Source organism: Anguilla rostrata, chromosome 13 (assembly GCF_018555375.3).
Source record: "Anguilla rostrata isolate EN2019 chromosome 13, ASM1855537v3, whole genome shotgun sequence".
In the NCBI taxonomy this organism is placed as follows: domain Eukaryota; kingdom Metazoa; phylum Chordata; class Actinopteri; order Anguilliformes; family Anguillidae; genus Anguilla; species Anguilla rostrata.
In genome coordinates this window covers 40075229-40097318 of record NC_057945.1, presented here as the reverse complement: position 1 = coordinate 40097318, position 22090 = coordinate 40075229, and the positions used below count along the sequence as shown (strand labels likewise).

The window sequence follows — 22090 nt, the reverse complement described above, 5'->3', positions numbered from 1 at the left end:
GTTGCTGATATAAAAAATATTAGAACACAGGATTGTCTGGGGTAGCAGACCGTAATCTCTGGTGGCACCGATGGTGGAAGGACAGTTCTTTCTAAAAGTACAGTACGGGGCTGACTGAATTTGAATGCCATAAATTAATGGATGCTAGATGAGGACTAGCACAGTGATTGCATGGGATCTGATGCGTGGCAAATGTGTAATCTCCTCTTGACAGCGTAGTAAAACATTTCACAGGAAGACCAGCAAAATGTGAAAGACAATAGCTGACTTACATTAATACCCGATGTGTAGAGGGTGCAGAGCAGAGCGCTGTTAGTGAATTAGTTTATCAAAAATGACCAAGCTGGTGGATACATTTTACTGTTTCCAGTAGGATGTACACTTTTAAATGTGATTGTTCAGACCCGAAGGAATTTTGAAATTACGTATCCAAAAAGAAATAATAATACATTTTATTAGAAGTTTGCACAGCTCTATACCACTAGTTAAATTGAGGTCGGCCCACCCTGGAATTGAAACAATAAAACGTGTGGCGTTGCCGCTTTAAATGCGCTAAGAGCGAGAGAGGGAGAGAGAATGGGGATGACGTACGCAGCGCAGCGCAGATATCGGAGTTGATCCGTAGACACTGGAGGAGCAGCGGAGAGAGCAAGAAACGGTGAGTATCACGGGCGAACTTTATCCGGTGATCACCGCTGTCAAAAGGGGTTGCAGCGTGGGCATGCGTGGGGACTTTAGTCCGCGAGTCCCAGAGTTCACGGATCTGGGTTTAGGGAGTTGGAGAACTGCTGTATAGTCCAACAAATCCTTGCTAATCCTAGTTGGAGACACGAGTAATTTAATAACTCCCATTGAGCCCAGGCCGGGCGGAAGGGAGGTAGCGAGCTAATGTTAGCATGGCTGGCTAGCAGCTCCACATCCCGCAAACTAGTGGAATATGGCGGAGCGGGATCACTTGCAATAACCGTGAAGGAGAAGGCATTTGCAATATGGAGATGTGCCGACTCTATTTTTTCAGAGAGATCGTGGTTCATCACAAAAGGGTTTCTTGCACTGCAAGTGTTCGATCCGCACACTGACGAGGTGTACAGTTCCACGTCAGTGTAGTTAAAGCCTAATTGAGTGCGGGCAGTTGTTAGCTGGCTTGGCTACATTCGAGATTGAGAGCGCATCTTTGTGGTGTCTCGCTAAGCGTCCAGAAGAAAACATGTTTTGCATTTTACCCGCTTCAGGAGAAACCACAGGCATTTCCCTTTCGCGAGAAGAACTTTACATATGGTGCAGTCGCCTGCTCTCAATGCTGCCATAAGCACTGCAGCGCGGTGCTTGAACGAGTCCCCGAAGAAGTTAGCTTGTTGCTAACGTAGCTGGTAGTGCTAGCTATGTGTTGTCATTTGGCAGGTTGCTGGTGAGCCCCAACGTGCATGCTGCATTGTGAATGCAATTCTGACATGATAATTTTGCACTTTTTTCGCTTTTATGCAGATTTAAAACAAAATATATCCTATACTATAAGCCAGAAAGCAAACTGACACCTCATTTACCCCATCTGATTCGCAACTTTATATGCTGTTCTAACAATGCCCGGGGAAAGTCTGTGCGTGCAAACATTAGTTTTGTGCAATTGCACGTGCCAGGCTTGTTAATCCTCTGCAGATCTCTGGTTAAGATAGCCGACTTATCATAACGTATTAGGAAAACTAATGTGACCGTTTGAATGCCATTACCATTCATTGCGAAGGCTGTACAAATCCGCCCATCCTCTCTGTCACGAAAAGCCATAAGTACTTATAGAAAGTTTCAAGTACTGCACATGGGTGTTTAAAGAATCCCTCGTGTGCTGTCTAGAACTGCGTTCCGCTGCTTTCAGTTGTATAAGGTTGCAAAAAGGCATGAAAGGATTCAACGATAAATGAGGCATTTGCAATGGAAACTTTATTTTCAAACTGAGCACGAAATGAGTCACAAGAGGATATCATAATCATAAGTTTCCTAGCATTGACATCTATGGCACGTAGAAGAAGCAGGCATGCACTTACTTGTATTACACTGAAAAATATTTTAGGATTATTAAAAGAAATAGGCTGTGTACAGGAGTAGCCTTCAAATTTGTACCCAAAAAATGTATCTTTACAAGTTATCCTTATGTGAAGTTGTTTTCATTGATTCTGCCTTTTTATTGAACCTGCAGGGCCTCGCGTTTAAACAAAATCGATCTTATTTATTTTGGTGTCCGGCATAATGGTCTTATCTTCGTAAACCACGTCTCCTGCGTTTGATGATTTCTCTGTTTTGAGTGAGCTAGTTAACGCGCTCTCTCCGTTTGAGGTTATGGAATCCACCGATTGTGCTATGCCGAGATTAGTCTCTCTCTCTCACTCACTCGCACACACGCACCTACACACATGTTCGTATTGCTATACTTGTGAGGACTTCCCATTGGCTTACATTCATTCCATAACCTCTAACCCTAACCCTAACCCCAACCACTACATGCCTAACCTTAACCTAATTGTAACCCTAACCCTAAGTCCTAACCCTAAAACAACCTGTTGAACTTGTGGGGATCAGCAAAAGGTCCCCACCTTGCATACTTTTCCTCATCTTTCTATCCTTGTGGGCACATTTGGTTCTCACAAAGATAGTAATACATGTCCACACACACACACACACACATTATTTAACCCAGCACTGGGTCATTATTACTAGTATTTCTGAGTTCCCCTGTCACTTCCAGCTGTGTCAGTGGACGTGCCACTTCATTGATAAGAGGCATTGCCCTCTTTATTGAATTTACTTGGCCTTTTATCGTAGCTGTTAACAGTTTTAGCTTTATAGTGCACGTGTGTTTGTGGCTGTTTCAGGTTGTGTGATGGGGGTGCCCCTCGTATTGCTTACTCTAATTAGGGTGATGGTTTAATTAGGTTTCACTCTTGAAAATGTTCCTTACGTGGATAAGCAAGCACGTTGCTCAGAGGGGCTGATGGGAGGTCTAGTCCAAAGCCTGTTATTTACACTTTCATCGTCCTCTCCCTAGACTTCACCTTCCATCAGCCCTTCCGCAGAATATTTCAATTCTGGCCACTGAATGCTTTCCAGGTACTGTCAAGTCAGGTTCTGTGAAGGTGCAGATTTACTGGTTTGCAGTTTGCAGTTGTGTACAGCTTCAGTTAGCTGATGAGGAACGGAGAGAGCGCTCTCATCTGACTTACTGAAGAGGACAAGTGGCCGCAGACAGTTAACTACTTTACATGAGAAATTAGCCCAATTAATTAAGACCCGGAGGTGGATGGTGAACCGGAGACACGTGGTGCCTTGGGGACTGGAGGATGCTACTAATGGTGGATTGACCGGAGCGTTACTCATTACTCTGGATATTATTAATTCCTCATTACTCCATGAAGTGGGTCCAGGGTTCTGTTGCCACTACATGGGCGGGGTCCCTGTGCGAATGTTTGCGGCGGCTCTGATGGATCCACTTTTCTGTCTTCTCTGTGTTCTGAGGCTCTCGGATGGAACCGAACTGTCCGGAAAAAAACGACAGTTTAAATAACTCTAGAGTTTAAATAACTCTAAAGAGGGCGATACCGGTGCTGCTCTCTGAACGTGTGTGCGCTCAGTAACTGCGAGGTGCTCTGTCTGGCTCGAGTGTCCTCGCTGGTTTGTTATTCAGGATTGCGGCGATCTCCTCCTCTTTCGTTGTTGTTGGATTCATCTTGGATTCTGAACGCGCTTTGCGCTGACGAGCGAAGTGCGGAGTGGAGCGGAGTCGGTGCGGAGTCGAGCGCAGTCGGTGCGCAGTCGGTGCGGAGTCGGTGCGGAGTCGAGCGCAGTCGGGGTGCAGTCGGTGCGGAGTCGGTGCGGAGTCGGGGCGCAGTCGGTGCGGAGTCGAGCGGAGTCTGCGTCGGAGTCTGGAGTGAGTCGTCGGGTGGTGCTCGATGCGACTGTCGAGCGGATTGTACCAGTCGAGTGAGACGTCGGGCAGCAGCGTGCGATGGGGAGTCGGTGCGATCGGTGCTGAGTCGTGCGTCGCGCTCAGTCCTGCGGTCGTCTCGGGTCGGGCTGCAGTCGGTCCTGTCGGTCTGTCGGTCTATTCGCGCATCTGCTGTGCATCGTCTCCTCTTTCGTGTCGCCGTCTGCGATGTCGTCTTCGCGCAGTCTCTGATCGCGCATGGCGCGTCGTGGAGTCGGTGCGGAGTCGAGCGGAGTCGGTGCGGAGTCGAGCGGAGTCGAGCGGAGTCGGTGCGGAGTCGGTGCGGACTCGGTGCGGACTCACGTGCTCTCGGTCCGGGCCCGACGGAGTCCTGAAGGGTCGCTCTGGCTGCCGAAAGCGGAGCTCCTCTCCTCCCTGGGGGCTAATCTTGGAAGTGCAGTCTTTATCGGTGTGTGCCGTGCCCACTGTGAGGCGCTGAATTATTAATACTCCTGGAGAGATAAACGCTCGCACAAACTGCGCTGGGGAGCCCAGCTGCTCGCTTAATGCTTCTTCTCCTCCTCCTCCTCCTCCTCCTTCTCCTTCTCCTTCTCCTTCTCCTTCTCCTTCTCCTTCTCCTTCTCCTCCTCTTCTTCTTTTTCTTCTCCTTCTCCTTCTCCTTCTCCTTCTCCTTCTCCTTCTCTTCTCTTCCTCTCCTTCTCTTCTTCTCTTCTTCTTTCTTCTTCTTCTCTCTCCTTCTCTCTTCTCTTCTTTCTTCCTCTTCTCTTCTCCTCCTCCTCTCTCTCTCTCCTCTCCTCTCCTCTCTCTCTCCTCCTCCTCCCTCTCCTCCCCTCTCGACCGTGACTCAGACTCCCGAAATCGACCGATCTCGATCCAGACACCGAAATGAGCTTCCCGGAAAACTCTGGAAGAATCCTGGAAAGTCCCGCGCGCGTCTGGCAGGGTTTGGGAGATTTGAGGAACTAGACGGACGCAAAGTGGCAACGGTTGTGACCTCGCTCGACTGCGGCCGAGCTGTGGATGACCTTGTGGCCGTTAATACCCTTTCTTGAAAATAATTGAGTTTGTCAGCTCAAAAGTGGGCGGGGGAAATCGATGAGTGTCGGTTAATAAAATTGCCCTGCTCCCAGTGCGTCTGAGCACCCAGCCCTCCGGTTGTCCACGTTACCGTTCTACCTCCAGACTCTGAAAGGGTCTGAAGTAGCAGGGCTTATTCATTTTGCAGACTGTCACATTCTGCTTGTGGCTGGTCAATATTTCAAAGGTCAAGTACAGCTGTGTGCCAGCGTGGCTTTGTAGAGAACAGTGGAGAGGGCAGCCTCAAAAAAGCCAGGTCATGTCATTCAGGTCCTCTTAAAAAGAAAAAAAACACTTGAATTGTAGGAGTTTCAAAAGAAACTGTCTAAGTGCTCTGCCAAAAAAAGAAAATCCTTTCGTTGGCTGAAGGCGCAAGCTTTTGTTCGACTTGGCACGTCAACACAGGGAAATGGAGTAGATATGCTCTGATGGGGGATTTAAATGGGCACTCTTTTTTTCCAGCACCAGCTGAAAGGGCTTTCTCAGGCTGGACACGTTTGTACAGATGTTTTAGTTTTATGGCAGAGGGTTTGAAGTGTAGAAATGGGTGCACCGAGGGGCTGTCATTGGGCATTATACTCTGAGCGGGAGATAAACACTCTCTCTCTGGCAGCCGGAGTCATGTGATGTCACGTCTTCAGTAGAATACGTCTGACGTCACGTTGAAGTGAGTGAATGCATAAATAATGCTGCGTTGCCATTTTGACATTTAGCAGGGCAACTCTTATCCAGAGCGACTCGCACAGAGTGCATTCTTTACCCACAATCCATTTATACAGCTGGGTATTTACATAAGCAGCTCAGGTTATGACTCCGTTTCCCCCATCAGTTTGTTTAAAATGATTATTATTGGATGCCAGTGTCTTCATTTAAATGGCCGCGGGGGTACCTGACTCAAGGCTACAGCCTGTTAAGTGGCCCAGGTCAGCTGTGTTTAATAAGCACACACTTTACTGGGTCTCACATGGCTACATTTTATAGGGAAGGAAACCTTACTGATATGAACTACATTTCCCATCGGGCTATGTACCCTGCAGATAAATTTCACCCACCATTTCACCCTTTTTGACCCTTATAAAGGCTCTTCCACAGTATTAGTCTGCAAGATGGATCTTTCTGACTTGTCTAAAATGGTCCTCATATCTGAAGTGGTGGACGCCGTTGTCCTACATGGCTGCTTGTCCTTCGTTTGTAAGGATGTGATTTATGCCTCTCCTGTCGGGTCTATGTGCAGTGAACTGGACCTTTGAATCATCCGATTGGTTTGCTCTGTGGTTCCGCTGAAGCCCATTGGCTGGTCCGGGCCACGCTGCTCTGCAGTATGTTACTCACTGAGGGCCAGTGGGTTGCGTCTGATTGGATCTCTGTGGCAACTCTGTTGATTCCAGCTGCTTTCTTTCTGTTTCTGGGTTTACCACCCCTCCCACCCCCAATATATATGTGCACACCAATTTAGCAAATGCTAAAGAAAAGTGTATTAGTTTTACTAGTAATTTATTCCTCTTCAGACCCTTAAGAGTATGATACTCCTGGAGATGCTGTTGTTTACCGGTATTTTCTAAAGGCTCCTCCTTGGTTATGAAATTCCGATTTGACTCCTGCAGGGTGCAGGGAAGTCTGACTCTGAGGAGGTGGGGCGGGGGGGGGGGGCAGGAGGGAGGGGGGGGCACAGTTCAGACCTCACGGATTCCAGACGCTTCCCTTATTTAAAGCCCATCGTGAGAGCCCGGTCTGGGTCGGGCACCAGACCCTGCGTGGCTGTAAATAGACTTCACTGCCTTTCCCCGTGATCTCATGTGGGTTTCACTGGTGCCCAGAAACTGAGCATTCAAATACCCCCCCCTCCCTACAAGATTTATGTGTGTGTGAATGTATGTGCCTGTAGTGGGATGAAAGCATAACTGTGCTTTATGATGTGGTATTCTGTGTTTCACAGTGTCAGGCAAAGCACTTCACTCAGGGGTTTTTTGTAGAGATCACTTCTTAAAATGCTACATCTACATCTGACTGTATCATATCTACTTAGTGGGATGAACCTGAGGGCAGTATCTGTACTGTGGATGGATATCAGTCCCAGTTACACTGCTGGAGAACAGAGGAGAACCTGAACTTGTAGTTTGGGCTGAATGACCTTTCCACTCCCTGCTTGGGTTCAGCTTGCAGTCAGATGCTTCTGGTCATTTGATGAGAACTGTGAGCTGACAACGCGCGGTTGGGGGAATCTGTGCTTTTGGAAACGCCTGAGTGTGTGTTTGTGATCCCAGAGTGTGTGTTTTTCCTGGGCCTGAGTGTGTGTTTTATTTCTTGGCTGTGGAGTGTGTGTTTTAGTTCCTGGCTCTGATGTGGAAGCCCTGATGGGTTTATAAATTTGCAGTAGAACCAAACCAAAACTGGCTGAATTAGGCCGGAAGTTCACTGGTACCGGAGACTGCCCACCAATCAGCTCCTTGCCCTGCATTTGACCCTAACCGCCAAACCTTCATGCCTGCTTATCCCTTCAGTCTGTCATTAAGCACCCAAACTGGAAGCACACCATGGTAAAGTGTTTAGTTGTGTGCACACATGGATCAGACCTGCGGCCTTTACTATATGTGATCAGGTTGTAATTGAGACGTCCAGCTAACACCTTCCCTACTTCCTGCCCCTCAGGACCACCCCAGTTGCCTTTGGTGATTGGGGAGAACCTGAGACGTAACTCTCGCCGCATGGTTGACCCCAGTCCCGAGGGGGGGGGGTCTTCAGAATGGGGCGGTGTCCTGGCACTTACTCTGTATAAACACCCCCCCCCCCCCCCACACAGGCCTTACCCCACTCACAGTGGATCAGGCCTGTGGGGGTTCAGCTGGAACACGATCCTTTTTAGGCCGTGCGTGTGAGGCTCTTAAAATCGTTGGCGCAAAGTCACTTGACGGGAGCATCAAACAGGAAGAAGAGTCCTTGGCGTGGAACCGAGGATGATGATGATGATGAATGTGTTTCCTCGTGATAAACGGGCTCGCCTGTTTTTAGCCAGGAAGTTGTTCCGGCCGTCAGCTTCTGCTCCCTTCAGCGTCCTCACCTTCCGTTATATTCATAAATATTCATAAAACAAGCGCTGGACTGAATTCTGAGTTTGATTGCGGAAGAAGAGAGAGGTGATCCTTTTTCAACCAGTGCCGCCCCCCCTCCCCACCCAGCCTGTAACTAATGATGATATGAGATGTGGATGGTACACAGCTGTCCTATATGTGTTGACCCTTGTCAACACATGTGTTGAAATTTTGCTGAGAACCTGTTAATTGCAGAAAATAAGACACAGACAGACAGATGCAGGTTAATTGTCAAATTGCAGTGAGTTCTCTGCCTCTCAAAGTTGCTATTTGTTTCTGGCTGTATTTGAAATGTATTTTTTTCTTGACAATGATGGCAAATATGCCAAAGCTCTCCATTAATGAATGGGAGAAATCTGCAGTATTTTGACTTTTAGGTGATGCCTGACGGTTTGTTACTTGGGCGGATGGTAATCTCTCAAATGGTTATCCTGTCCGTAACCTGAACCTGCTTTGAGTGAAGAGCCTGTGTTGCGTTTCTCTATTTTTGCATTTATTTATTCAATTTGAGCGGACCGCGTGGAAGGAGATGTTAGAATATGCAGATTGCCCTCCCTGCCTGAGCGTGTGGATGTTTTTCAGAAGGAGCCACACCAGTTGGCTCAACAGTGCATGTATTTCCGTGTCAGATTGGCCTTGTCAGTGTAGAATAGTTGTGTTTATCACAGGCGCTGTCCGAGTGTGCCCGTGATGAGGAGCATTCTGGGAATCGCGGTTCGTGCAGGACTGGGCTGTCAGACCATTCAAGGGGAACTGGAAAATTACAGAAACTGATGGAAAAAAGACTTTTATTATACTGTCTTCTGCTTCTTTAAGCAGTTTTTTTTTTGTTTTTGCTGAAATCCAGTCCTTCCATACTTAGGCACAGACAGCTTCCCCCCAGCCTCTGGAACATTTTAAACGCAGAACTTCAAATATTGTTTCTAGTTCCTGTTCCAGAAGTGCTTGAGTTAAAAAATGACCATTAGCCACAGTGACGTGCGCAGAGCTACCAGGCCTCAGAGTTGCAGATTATTATTATTATTATTATTATTAAAAGCGCTAGCCTATATAAATGCAGTCCATTTATCATCCATTTACCATTATTATTATATTCCACTGCTTGTCAGCATCTTCCGCCACTTCTCTACTGTTCTCCTTCTTCTTAAGTTCTCTTATTGGTGGTAAAATCATTTCCACCCCCATGCAATTATTTCCTGAATCTTACCTCAGTGGAAATAAATAATATAAACATTTGGAGATAATATCATTTATCTCACTGCTTTGCTTTTCCACAAGATTAAAAGAAACAAAAACGCATCGCACTTTTTTTAATCGAGTGAGGGTTTTGAAGAAGCCACTGCGGGCTTGTAGAACAACTGCAGTTCATTTATTTTGCCGTGTTCTCACATTACAGTTATGTTGCTATACTAATGCCTGTAATGTATAAAAGCTCGACAGAATGAGCAGTGTGCTTCTAATGCCTGTAATGGTATAAAAGCCTGACAGATTGAGCAGTGTGCTTCTAATGCCTGTAATGGTGGAACAGCCTGACAGAATGAGCAGTGTGCTTCTAATGCCTGTAATGGTGTAAAAACCTGACAGATTGAGCAGTGTGCTTCTAATGCCTGTAATGGTGTAAAAACCTGACAGATTGAGCAGTGTGCTTCTAATGCCTGTAATGGTGTAAAAGCCTGACAGATTGAGCAGTGTGCTTCTAATGCCTGTAATGGTATAAAAGCCTGACAGATTGAGCAGTGTGCTTCTAATGCCTGTAATGGTATAAAAGCCTGACAGAATGAGCAGTGTGCTTCTAATGCCTGTAATGGTATAAAAGCCTGACAGAATGAGCAGTGTGTTTCTAATGCCTGTAATGGTATAAAAGCCTGACAGATTGAGCAGTGTGCTTCTAATGCCTGTAATGGTATAAAGCCTGACAGATGAGCAGTGTGTTCTAATGCCAAGGTATAAAGCCTGACGATGACAGGTTCTAATGCCTGTAATGGTATAAAAGCCTGACAGATTGAGCAGTGTGCTTCTAATGCCTGTAATGGTATAAAAGCCTGACAGATTGAGCAGTGTGCTTCTAATGCCTGTAATGGTATAAAAGCCTGACAGATTGAGCAGTGTGCTTCTAATGCCTGTAATGGTATAAAAGCCTGACAGATTGAGCAGTGTGTTTCTAATGCCTGTAATGGTATAAAAGCCTGACAGATTGAGCAGTGGGCTTCTAATGCCTGTAATGGTATAAAAGCCTGACAGATTGAGCAGTGTGTTTCTAATGCCTGTAATGGTATAAAAGCCTGACAGATTGAGCAGTGTGCTTCTAATGCCTGTAATGGTATAAAAGCCTGACAGATTGAGCAGTGTGCTTCTAATGCCTGTAATGGTATAAAAGCCTGACAGATTGAGCAGCGTGTTTCTAATGCCTGTAATGGTATAAAAGCCTGACAGAATGAGCAGTGTGCTTCTAATGCCTGTAATGGTATAAAAGCCTGACAGAATGAGCAGTGTGCTTCTAATGCCTGTAATGGTATAAAAGCCTGACAGAATGAGCAGTGTGCTTCTAATGCCTGTAATGGTATAAAAGCCTGACAGAATGAGCAGTGTGCTTCTAATGCCTGTAATGGTATAAAAGCCTGACACATTGAGCAGTGGGCTTCTAATGCTGTAATGGTATAAAAGCCTGACAATTGAGCAGTGGCTTCTAACGTGATGGAAAGCCGACACATCTGCGCAGCTGAAAGGAAGACATCTCCCCAGGACGGGGAGATTTTCAGATTTCAGATACGGTGATTCGGAATTACCAAAAAGGAACCCCAGAGAGCGTTTACCGTATCTGCCTCTGAGTCATTGTGCCATCGCCGGCACAGCTGACCTGACTGCTCTCGACTGGTGAACGAGTTCGCCAAGCGGCAGAAACCGAAACCAGGCTCAAGGTGGGAGATACATCTCTGGGGCAGCGAGTCTTTCTTGAGAGATGAGGGTATGGATGTCCTGTCCTGTCCTGGGGGTGTCCCCTTGACTTCTCTGCTGGCTTTTTCAAGGGGGGGGGGGGGGGGGTCATGCGGGGTCTCTTAGGATTTAGACGAGCACAGTTCTACCTGGCTCTGGAGGTGTATGTGCACTTAGGTGAGGGACTTCCCAGCATGCCTCGCTCAAGTTTGCCGATGTCTGTAGCTTTCTGTAATTAATTTCTTCAAGCTGTTCTGTAGTGATCATGGAATAATATAAGCAAACTAGCGCCTGCTACCAGTTCATAGAATGTGTTGTCTGTAGCAAAATTAATCTCTTCATCCCCTTATTGAAGTATCCGGTTAGAGAGTGCCCAGTGAGGGAGGCTGCGTTTAGGTGTTCACTGTGTGTGACCTGAACGCGCCAGGTTGTCGAGCCCCTTCCTGTTGTGTTGGGGCGAACGTGCGCTGCCTTTGTGTGGAAGCGCAGTCTGCTGCACACTGTCAGATTCACTGGCGAGATTAGGGAAGAGAATGTGATTTTTATGCTGAGCTTGCGTTCCTGCCTCCCGTCCTGTTCTGGAAACCCCCGGACCCGTCTCCACGGCGGAGGACTCCCACTTCTTCTTTGTGGTTTTTTGTGGACGAGGGGTGTCAGTTGATAGATCCCAGCTTGTCTACTTCAGCGATTCGGTAAATTAGACGCCACCCTACCACCTGCTATTTGGACGATGCCTGTCTAGTTGCTTTGTTAATTTTTATGTGTTCAATGGATACCCATAGCCATTAAGCAAAAATCCAGTTAATCAAATTCGACTTTGAAACCGTTCCTGTGTGCTGAGTAGGATAATGTTTTTATAGGAGCAATGGAAATGAGTAAATTGGGGTGTTACTGAGAGTGTTAATTGGACACCTTTCTGCGGCAGAGTGTTTTTGGTACCCGTAGCGACTGCCGTTTGTCGTGTCGGGGGGGGGAACCGCGCAGCTGTTTGGGAAGGCCTCTGGATGCTGCGTGTTTTCTGCAGTCTGAGAGGCCGTGTGTGGGAGGAGCCCGACGGGACGCGAGTGGGCGGAGTTTCGGGAGCCGCTCTGGCGATGAGGTCACCCCCGCCCTCGTGGCCCGTGAGGCTTGGATTCCGATGGCTCGCGTCCCGGGCCCCTGCCGCGCCCTTTCTGTCCACTGCGCTCCGGGGCTGGGGTTTTTTTGGGGGGAGGCCCTGGAAGGAGAGCCCTTACGCCTGTTTTTCTTTATTTTACAGGAACTTAACGTCCTCCGCGGCACCCTTCTCCTTTATCCGAATAAGGGCGTGAGGCGCTGAGGCGCTCCTGGGCGTTTGGAATTGTCCGGTTGTTTCACAACCGCAGTCTGGGCCTGAAATACTGCTCGCATTGTTCAGCCCTTTCCCTGTTAAGCCGGCCCGCTGACTTCTGGGTCTTTCTTTAGCCTGCGTGACCCGCAGTTAGGCCACGGCGAAAATCCCAGGGCTTCCATTTACACCCACAGCCTCTGCGCTTCGAACCTGCGTTCAGGCCGGCTGCTCGCGAGCAATGGCTGGGGCTGGGGCCGGGGCTGGGGCTGGAAGCAAACCCGCTTCTTTCAGCCAGTCTTTACGGGTCTGGCCCTGTCCTCTCGGTTCCAAAAGGGAATGAATCTGAGGCTTTGGGGTCAAACAGGAAAAAAAAAAAAAACTCAGTAAAATGTGCTGAGCAGTCATTTAATTGGTCCTGACTTGTGGCCGCACGGACTTGGATAACGGTTGTGTCCGCGGAAAGTTAGCGCATAATGTCCAATGGGCAAGGGCCCAGGCTCGTGCTCCAGGAATACACAGGCTGCGTTTTCATTTAAACTTATTTGGTGAGGGTGCATGCGAAGCCCTGAATAGCAAGGACAGCGCTTTTGTTAGGTACGTACAGCAGAGCTGTTCCGAGCGCTCCTCGTGCAGCACATGACCAAACTTGGGACCCCTACCCTGCCGTCGGCTGGCCTGCACGGGCTGGGTGGAATGTCTCGTGTCGGGCCGTTGCCAGGGAACCGCCCTGAGTTTCATTTTCCAGCCAGTGTTTAGAGGCGAGAAGCTGGCATTTCCTCTATGGGCGCGGGTGTGTGCCAGGCTGCGTATGACAGGCCGCTGTGGAGCTGGACCTGGGGGGGGCTGTGGTGCTGGACCTGGGGGGCTGTGACCTGGACCTGGGGGGGCTATAGAGCCAGACCTGAGGGGCTGTGGACCTGGACCTGGGGGGCTATGGAGCCAGACCTGGGGGGGGGGTGGCTGTGGAGCTGGACCTGGGGGGGCTGTGGACCTGGACCTGGGGGGGCTATAGAGCCAGACCTGGGGGGCTGTGGACCTGGACCTGGGGGGGCTATGGAGCCAGACCTGGGGGGGTGGCTGTGGAGCTGGACCTGGGGGGGGCTGTGGACCTGGACCTGGGGGGGGCTATAGAGCCAGACCTGGGGGGGCTGTGGACCTGGACCTGGGGGGCTATGGAGCCAGACCTGGGGGGGTGAGGTGGTCTGGGACCAGCTCTCCCAGACCTGGACCAGAGAGAGAGAGAGAGAGGCAGGGATATCCAGGGCGTAGATCTCTCATCGTTTGCGCAGTCTGCGTGAGCCGTGGGGCTCAGAACCACATTCTCATTCTGAGGGTGTGTTCTGCAGTCATTTCATCCCAGTACTGGACGTTCCAATACCTTTATGTTGCAACCAAGCTGAGCTGGATTTATTCTTTTTTTAATTCAATTTTATCAGTTCTGAGAAGGCAAAAATGTACAAAAATAAATGAAATAAAAAATGAAATATTTTAATTGCCTACTCAGTAACTTGGAAGTCCACTCAGAAACGGTTTGTGTCGTTTTGTTCCTCAGTCAGGTTTGCTGATATTACGTTACAGTCACTTAGCAGACACTCTGATCCAGGGCGACGTACGGAAGTGAAGAGCACCGCTGTAACTCTTCAGGAACACAGAGATGGGATTTTTGGGCTGTTTTGAGTGAATTTGCTCCAGGGTCAGGGCAGTGTTGGTGATTGATTGGCTGTTGGCCTCTCTGCCACTGCTGCTGCTGCTGCTGCCTGGTTTTACTGCAGAACGCTGCCCACTGCAGTGAAGTGGAAATGTGGAATTATGGCTTCGTTTAAAAAAAAAACAAAAAAAACGAAAATGGTGATATTTCAGAGCGCAGTCACTGCAGCGAAAGTGTCGCATACAGGTGAGGGCAGAACAAGCGGTCGAAGGAACCGTTTCCAACTGATGACTTCAGTGGAATTAATACACACTAATGCAGCAGGTGATGGACAACTGAACCTTTAAATCCATCCAATGAAACTACCTCAAGCTGGACATTAATTTCTAATCCGAATGTCCTTCATCTTCATCCTGATCTGAATTTTCTCTCTCTTCCTTCTTAGCACTTGCGTGTAGCCCTGTGTTTTTGCATTCTGTAATGCATTACATGCCTGTACTGCATTCTCTAGTTGAGTGTGGCCTATATTTTCCAAACGATGTAGCCCGTAAATCACATTAAAAAGGCATAGCCTACATACGTGTGAATATAATGAGTGATGAAAGGTTGCTGTGGTGCCATTTATAAACATGAAATGCGCAAAGATGCGTTTGCATCAAAGCGCTTCAGCCTATATTAAGCTTTGAAGTTTAATTATTTCAGTTGCTGCCACGCAGCGCCAATGTGAGATGGGCCTCTACCTCCCAGTGCTCGTGTGTGGCCTGGCTGGACGTTCTTAATAAACTGGGTCAAACAACATTTAGATACTTCAAGATTTTTTGCTGTTTTGTGTAAGTAACCATGAGGTGTAACATGCACGTATTGGTGTCATTGAGAACTACTGGCGTCAGTTTTGATGACATTTTAAAGATGGCAGTTGGGGTGTTGTTGTTTTCCGCCCTGGAATGGGGCTGAGCAGGGCGGAATTGGAACCTGATTGGCTGATTGCGTAGTGGGCGTGGCCTGCAGTGTGAAAGCCAAGCGGCGGTTATGTAAAACGACACAGACGGTAAAGGAAAATGACGCGGCTGGAGAGCGAGCCTTCTCACGGGCTAAATCAATGGGCTTCATTCACCACCGCATGGCAGCGGGCCTCCACAGCAGTGGGACTATTCCTCCTGCTTAGAAGAAAGCTGCTCTGGACAGCTACAGCTCGACCCCTTCATGCCGTAACATGTTCGTTATGAATTAGGGCTGCTGTGTAGCATAGAGGTTTACGGCGCTGGGCTCGCTACTGCAAGGTAGTGCGAGTGTTAGGTAGAGCAGTGCCGCTGTTCCGTTGAGCGAGTCACATGACCTGAACCGCTTCATTAAATGTCCGCTTGTATGAATGGATCGTAAAGAACGTGAGCTCTGGGAAACGGTGTCTGCTAGATGCCAAAAAAAACAAAACGTAACTGTCATCGTTTCTGTGGGCTTAGCGGCTAGTTTGTGTGTGGGAATTGTTTTACATTGTAGCGCAAATGCAGACTGAAACGCAAGTTTTCACTTTCATGCTTAAAGTAGATGAGCGAATGAGATAAAATTTTGCTTACTGTATTATTATGCAAAGAACTATGAGTCTAAAGAGCTACCGAGTCTCTATTGCTTTGCCTGTGAGTTTGGGTGGTAAAAATGACACATTAAAAATAAAAAATGATTCTGCTTTTGAGCATGGCATTTTGAGTGCATTTACAGCATCCGCATTGCATCAAATGTGAAGTGGCTGTATTTTTAGATGACTTTGATACATATTTATTTATTTACCATTTTATTAATTTTCATGTAATTCATAAAAAGCACTGGATTCATCCAGTAGGAATAAAAATCATATACCATCTCACTTTTATTCCTTACAAGGAATGTATTTTTTTGTTCTTTTGTGTGTTATATTATTTCCTATCTAGTTGTCAGCTCAAGAGTATTTAGAAAAAAAAAACAATTTTACAGCGACAAAAAATAAATCCGCTAAATCCGTGAACGTAATTAAACTCACCTGACAGGATTTCGCCGCTTCTTTTGTTTGTTGTGATTGGTTATCGGGCCGTCTCCGCGGGCGCCTGAATGTACTGAGCCGCGAGCGATCTCGAGACCTATAATTAAGCAGTGAATCTAATCACGGGGAGAATTACGCCCGATTAGCAACCTGCTGTGTGCTCAGCCCAGAGCCGCGCGTGTAAGAACCAGATTTGAAGCTTAAGGTTTTTTAGGCCCAAGGTGAGTCCCTGATTAATTAAGCAGATTTAATCTTATTCTCTTGCTTTTATTTTACGGTTTATTTTCCTAATTTCTCTTTCTGTGTTTATTAGGCTTTTTTTTTTCCTGATCCAAAGCACCTCGTTTTCTTCTGTAGGGTTTAATCTCAGGATGAAATCGTTTGGAATTGGTGTCAGCGGGTGGATGAATTGAGTCTGGCTCTTCCAGTCCTAGGATTCTCCCAGAGCTCGCAGCAACCTTCTGTAAACTTACTTACTTCCTTGCCTCATCACCCCAAGTGGTGCATAAGGCCTCCACAAGGTCCCTCCATCTCTTCCGGGACTGGGCCACTTCCTTCCATCTGAGCCCTGGTCTGTCCTTTAGCTCTGCTTCAGCCGTACGTCGCCCGGTCATCCTTGGTCTTCCACCTTCTGTAAAGCAGCCATTTAACAGACACTCTTATCCAGAGTGACTTAAACCAATTACATTTTAGTCAGCTGGATATTTTACTGAAGCAGTTCACGTTAAGTACCTGACTCGAGGGGAGCAACGGAAGTGCCTCGTGTTGGAATCAATCTCGCAACCTCTTTGAGTTACAAGACTGCTGCCCCAGAGTGCTGTTTCGAATGCACAGTGTTTGAATGTTTGTGGCAGAGCGGAGCGTGTTCTGTTTCTCTGCGACATGACCTCTCCAAGTCGCTGATGGAAAATGGTGCAGTAGTAGTCAAACAGTTAGAAAGGAAAAAAAGTTTTCTTTTCTAAGAGAAAGTACAGATCTGTAAGTAGGAGTGATTTCTGACGCACGGCGGGTTGTGTGGATGAGCACGCAGGACTGCACGCGCGTAAATCTGGAGCGTAAATCCCGTTCTGGCGGCTGTGAGGCTCTCGCGGTTGTGATTATCTTATTGTGATGTCATCCAGCAGAACTCTGGAGGCATGTTCTCTTCTCAAGACCTGGAGCTCATTGGCTGGTCATACGAGGTCGCTGCAGACATCAGTCCTGCCGTCCTGCAGGAGAGCTTTCGTACGCCCTTGTGCATGATTGCATCTGAATCGTAGCCTGATGCATCACCTGTCACCAATGTAAAAAGTTTATTTGAGTAAATGCTGAGTATTTGCTGCCACTGCGATATTCAGTGTATTGTTGAATTACAGTTCCCAAAATGCCTGTAAGTCTGTCAGAATTACAAGCATAGCTGTGAGGGGAAAAACCCTCAAGAATAACAGGCGATAACCCAGCATATGAAATGCAAGCAATGTGCAGTAACCCAGCGTATGAAATGCATGCAGTGTGCAGTAACCCAGCATATGAAATGCAAAGTGTGCAATAACCCAGCGTATGAAATACAAGCAGTGTGCAATAACCCAGCGTATGAAATGCAAAGTGTGCAGTAACCCAGCGTATGAAATGCATGCAGTGTGCAGTAACCCAGTGTATGAAATGCAAAGTGTGCAGTAACCCAGCGTATGAAATGCATGCAGTGTGCAGTAACCCAGCGTATGAAATGCATGCAGTGTGCAGTAACCCAGCGTATGAAATGCATGCAGTGTGCAGTAACCCAGCGTATGAAATGCAAACAGGTGTGTTTCAGGTCCAGTGGGCGGGGCTGGTGGAGGGGATATTTTGGGTGTTTCACAGAATGTCACATTAATGTCTGGAGGAACAGCGACAGCGATGTGAGTTAAAGGGGCGGTGTTGGTCTGTCTCGTTGCCATGGTGAGTCAGGGCCTGTGACAGCTCTGCCCCCACCCTACCCTCACAACCCTCCCCCCCTATTTGCTGCGGTGGTGATCCTTCACCATCATGGGACAGGAAACAAAAAGTACAACAAAAAGAAGGGAAAAAAAAAAAACCCTGAAAGGGAAGTAATCTGTCAAGCTAAGCATGTGCTGCGTTGATAAGATTATTTTCCGTTTTTTTTTTTTTTTTTTTTTGGTTTGGGAGGCTGGAAATTTCAGAGCTTACATTCAGGTTTTTTTTTTCTGCTAGTATGCTGGTCCTGCCTTTTTATGCTAAACTCTACACGACATGTTTAATCAGAAGAATCCTCATCACGCCACCCAGCCAACCTGTCGGGACGGTCATATTTATTCTGCCTCCCCCGCAGTGCTGCACATCGCACGTCATAGAAAACAATCTACCCTGATTTTACAGCCCGACTGAACGCATACATTTGGGTACGTTTCATAGGGCTGGTTAATTAGCCTGGAACACACACGTAACATGGGGCTGCTTCATGTGATAGTTCGTCCTTCTCAGGCTTTTCAGTAATGTGAAGGGGAGGCCCCCTCTGCATGAAGGAAGTCCTTGATGTACCACAGAATATTGTACCCTAGAGTAATGTACCATAGAACAATATTCTTACATTTCTGAATGTTTTGTTGTTGGCTTGTATGTGATTGGTTACTGGAAAGTACCTAATTAGAGGGGGGACACGATAAACGGTTATTTGAGCTGAAATTTGAAGGTGTTTCTGTGTGCAGATAGATGGACATCTCAATGCTGTTTAGCTGACACTACGGTGGTGGTGTCTGCTGCTGTGTATAGAATTTATCCTACGTGTGTGTGTGTGTGTGTGTGTGTGTCCATGCAGTTGTTCCTCTTTCTTCCCTTGAAGAGGATTGTTCCGTTCGTATGCAGAAATCCACTCCTATCCGAGTTCCGCTCTGAAATGTGTTTTCCTGCTCACGTCTCAGCCCTCAGAAACCCAGAAACTCCAGCCAGTGTAAATGGGAGTCGACTGCGATCAAATATTGAATATCCTCAAATGTTTTTGCCTGTCAGCAAATATTGGCGGAGAGCAGAACTAACAGGAGATTTTTGGCGTGGTTGCGATTGCGTTTCCCGTATTTATTTTTGAAACGCGGCCTGGAAATGAGTCGTGCCCATGTGACGACCTTCGCTGTGAACTGGGTCCCGTGTCTGGCTGTGACTGGGAGTGTGGGTCACATGATCCTGTGTCACATGACCGTGTGTGCGTGTGTGTCGCTTTACAGTTGGACCTGGGCGGCCCAAAATGTTCTCACAACGTTACCGGAATGTCTTGTCTGTGTTGTAACATTGCTGCTACGTTGTAGGGACAGTGTGAGGACGTTTCGTGTTCGCTGGGTGGCTTCCTGTGCCAGAGCAGGGCGCTGCCCGAGTGCCCGTCTGGTGCCCACAGCTTCGATGGCACCAGGCCTCAGCCTCTGATTCTCCTGGTCTCCTGCAGCCTGAGCCGGGTTTTCCCTGGGGGGTTAAAAATGGACAGACCGGAGGCTTGTGTGGATAAGAGCTCTCTCCGTGATTTATCCAGGTGCTCAACCTTCATCAGAACAAGGGGGGGGGATAGGGGGGGTTTATGTCCAGATAAATCTGGCACTTTTATATGGGGTGGAATTTTCTTCATGCCGATGGCTGTGAATGTGTGGAATAGTTTGCCCAAGTCATGGAGGAGTAGCAGGGAGACCCGTGTTACCCAAGACCAGGCTTGATACTTTGGACGGTCGGCAACATATTGAGCCTGGATATGCTCACTGTCCTGGATGTGCTCCGTGGCCTGTTCTTCTCTTCAGAAACTGGTTTCATTGTGTTTGTGCAGTCCATGTAGATGTCACAAGGCGAGGAGTGTAAAACGTGCTCGTCTGCATTGCATCAGGCCTCAGGCTCTCTTATCTCTGGCCTGGGGGGTTGCCAGGCGTAGGTGAGTTTGTTCTTTGACCTGGGGGGTTGCCAGGCGTAGGTGAGTATGTTCTTTGGCCTGGGGGGGTTGCCAGGCGTAGGTGAGTATGTTCTTTGGCCTGGGGGGTTCCCAGGCGTAGGTGAGTTTGTTCTTTGGCCTGGGTGGTTTGCCAGGCATAGGTGAGTATGTTCTTTGGGCTGGGGAGTTCCCAGGCGTGGGTGAGTTTGTTCTTTGACTGGGGGTTGCCAGGCGTGGTGAGTATGTTCTTTGGCCTGGGGGTTGAGGCGTAGGTGAGTTTGTTCTTGGCCTGGGTTTGCAGCGTGTGGTATGTCATTGGCTGGGTTGCCAGGCGAGGTGAGATGTCTTGGCCTGGGGTCCCAGGCGTAGGTGATTGTTCTTTGCTGGGGTTCCAGGCATAGGTGAGATGTTCTTTGGTGGAGTCCCACGTGTGAAATGGGTTTGCAGCACCTTTTGAAGGCTGTGTTAATCATACTTGTCATGGTGCCTAAACGACCATCTCATTGGCTAATCCCAGGAAGATTAGTCTCACTGCGATGGTTCAAGGTGTATAACCTCCTAAACACCCCAATGCACCGAAGGTTCATAAGAGTGTTATAACCTCCTAAAGACCCCGATGCATTGAAGGTTCTGAAGGGTGTTATAACCTCCTAAAGACCCCGATGCATTGAAGGTTCTGAAGGGTGTTATAACCTCCTGAAGAGCCCAATGCATTGAAGGTTCATAAGAGTGTTATAACCTCCTGAAGAGCCTGATGCACTGGAGGTTCATAAGAGTGTTATAACCTCCTGAAGAGCCTGATGCATTGAAGGTTCATAAGAGTGTTATAACCTCCTGAAGAGCCTGATGCATTGAAGGTTCATAAGAGTGTTATAACCTCCTGAAGAGCCCAATGCATTGAAGGTTCATAAGAGTGTTATAACCTCCTGAAGAGCCCAATGCATTGAAGGTTCATAAGAGTGTTATAACCTCCTGAAGAGCCCAATGCATTGAAGGTTCATAAGAGTGTTATAACCTCCTGAAGAGCCCAATGCATTGAAGGTTCATAAGAGTGTTATAACCTCCTGAAGAGCCCAGGAGGATGGCGCTTGTGAGTCCATAATGTGAGTAACGGTAGGCGTTGGGCGGAGGAGGCCCACCGCGTGTGTAACTGACCCTGGATCAGTTTCCCTCTGGGCCCAGTTATGAGTTATGAATTATGGATCCCTCTTCCCTCGCGGAGAGACCTTGTGACATGGCGCTTTAAGAGACGCAGAATGGAATCTCAGGCGGGCGAAGGTTCTGAAGATGGGCGGTAACTTTACTTCAGCGCGTGGCTGTTAACCTTTGGGCCCTGAGGTCGTCTCCAGGACCGTCTGGTGAAGCTCGGCTGCAGCTCCTGACCTGTGGCTCGGCCACCGCAGTCCCCAGGGTTTAAAAAAAGATGTGGAAGTGGAGGTCTGCAGCAGCAAGGATGGGATTAATCCGTGATGGCGTTCTAACAGGCATCACTCTCTCGCTTTTTCTTTCTCTCCTTCTCTCTCTTATGCTCTCATTCCCTTTCTCTCTCTCTGCGAGTCCTTCATCATGTATCTGCCCATCCGGAGTTCTCATGGGTAGAGTTTTTACAAGGCAGTATTTCTCGAGGACACGGGGGCACGGGGGCCGGGGGGAGGGGGGGTCTGTGGTGGGGGGTTGGCGGTTCTGTAGGTTACGACCATGGTCATTTGAGTCCGGCTTGTATTTTAGTGCTTGAGCAGTGGAATTAAGAGCGCCAAGCAGAGCCAGCATAAACCACTCGTTTAGGGCCACAGACATCCCCGGGCCTCAGAATTCAAATTAAAAGTTTTTTGTTGTAGGACATTTTAATTTGTACCGTGTTGTTATTCATGTGTCTGCAGCGATCGGCTTGCCAGTTTGTGTCAGGGCCACGAGCGGTTCATCACCAAATCTTCTTCAGCGCCAACAAAATGCCAGAGCTGACCCTGGCACCGCGACAGGCAGTACAAAACCAAAAAAAAAACACACACACACAAAATGGCTGTCTAATGGAAGCCAGACGTCCTGAGATACAGCGTGTGCAGATACAGGCTGTCATGTCAGGGGGCTGTAACTGCAGGGCTGTGTTTCTGGGATATACGCTCTTCTGCAGTGAGTGAGAGTCCTGGATCTCTCCTTCAAACGGCCTGCAGGACTGTGGGAGCCCCCTGAGGCTGATTGCGAACA

At 48.1% G+C, this 22090-nt stretch overlaps 1 protein-coding gene across 1 annotated transcript in view; it reads left to right on the top strand.

Annotated features, from left to right (window-relative positions):
* Positions 1–506: 506 nt before the first annotated feature.
* LOC135237566 (ras-related protein Rap-1A-like) overlaps positions 507–22090 on the top strand; it is a 38327-nt gene continuing 16743 nt past the window's right edge. The window contains exon 1 of the mRNA XM_064304815.1: positions 507–658. The gene's annotated coding sequence lies outside the window, so the exon portion shown is untranslated. The remainder of the gene's footprint in view (positions 659–22090) is intronic.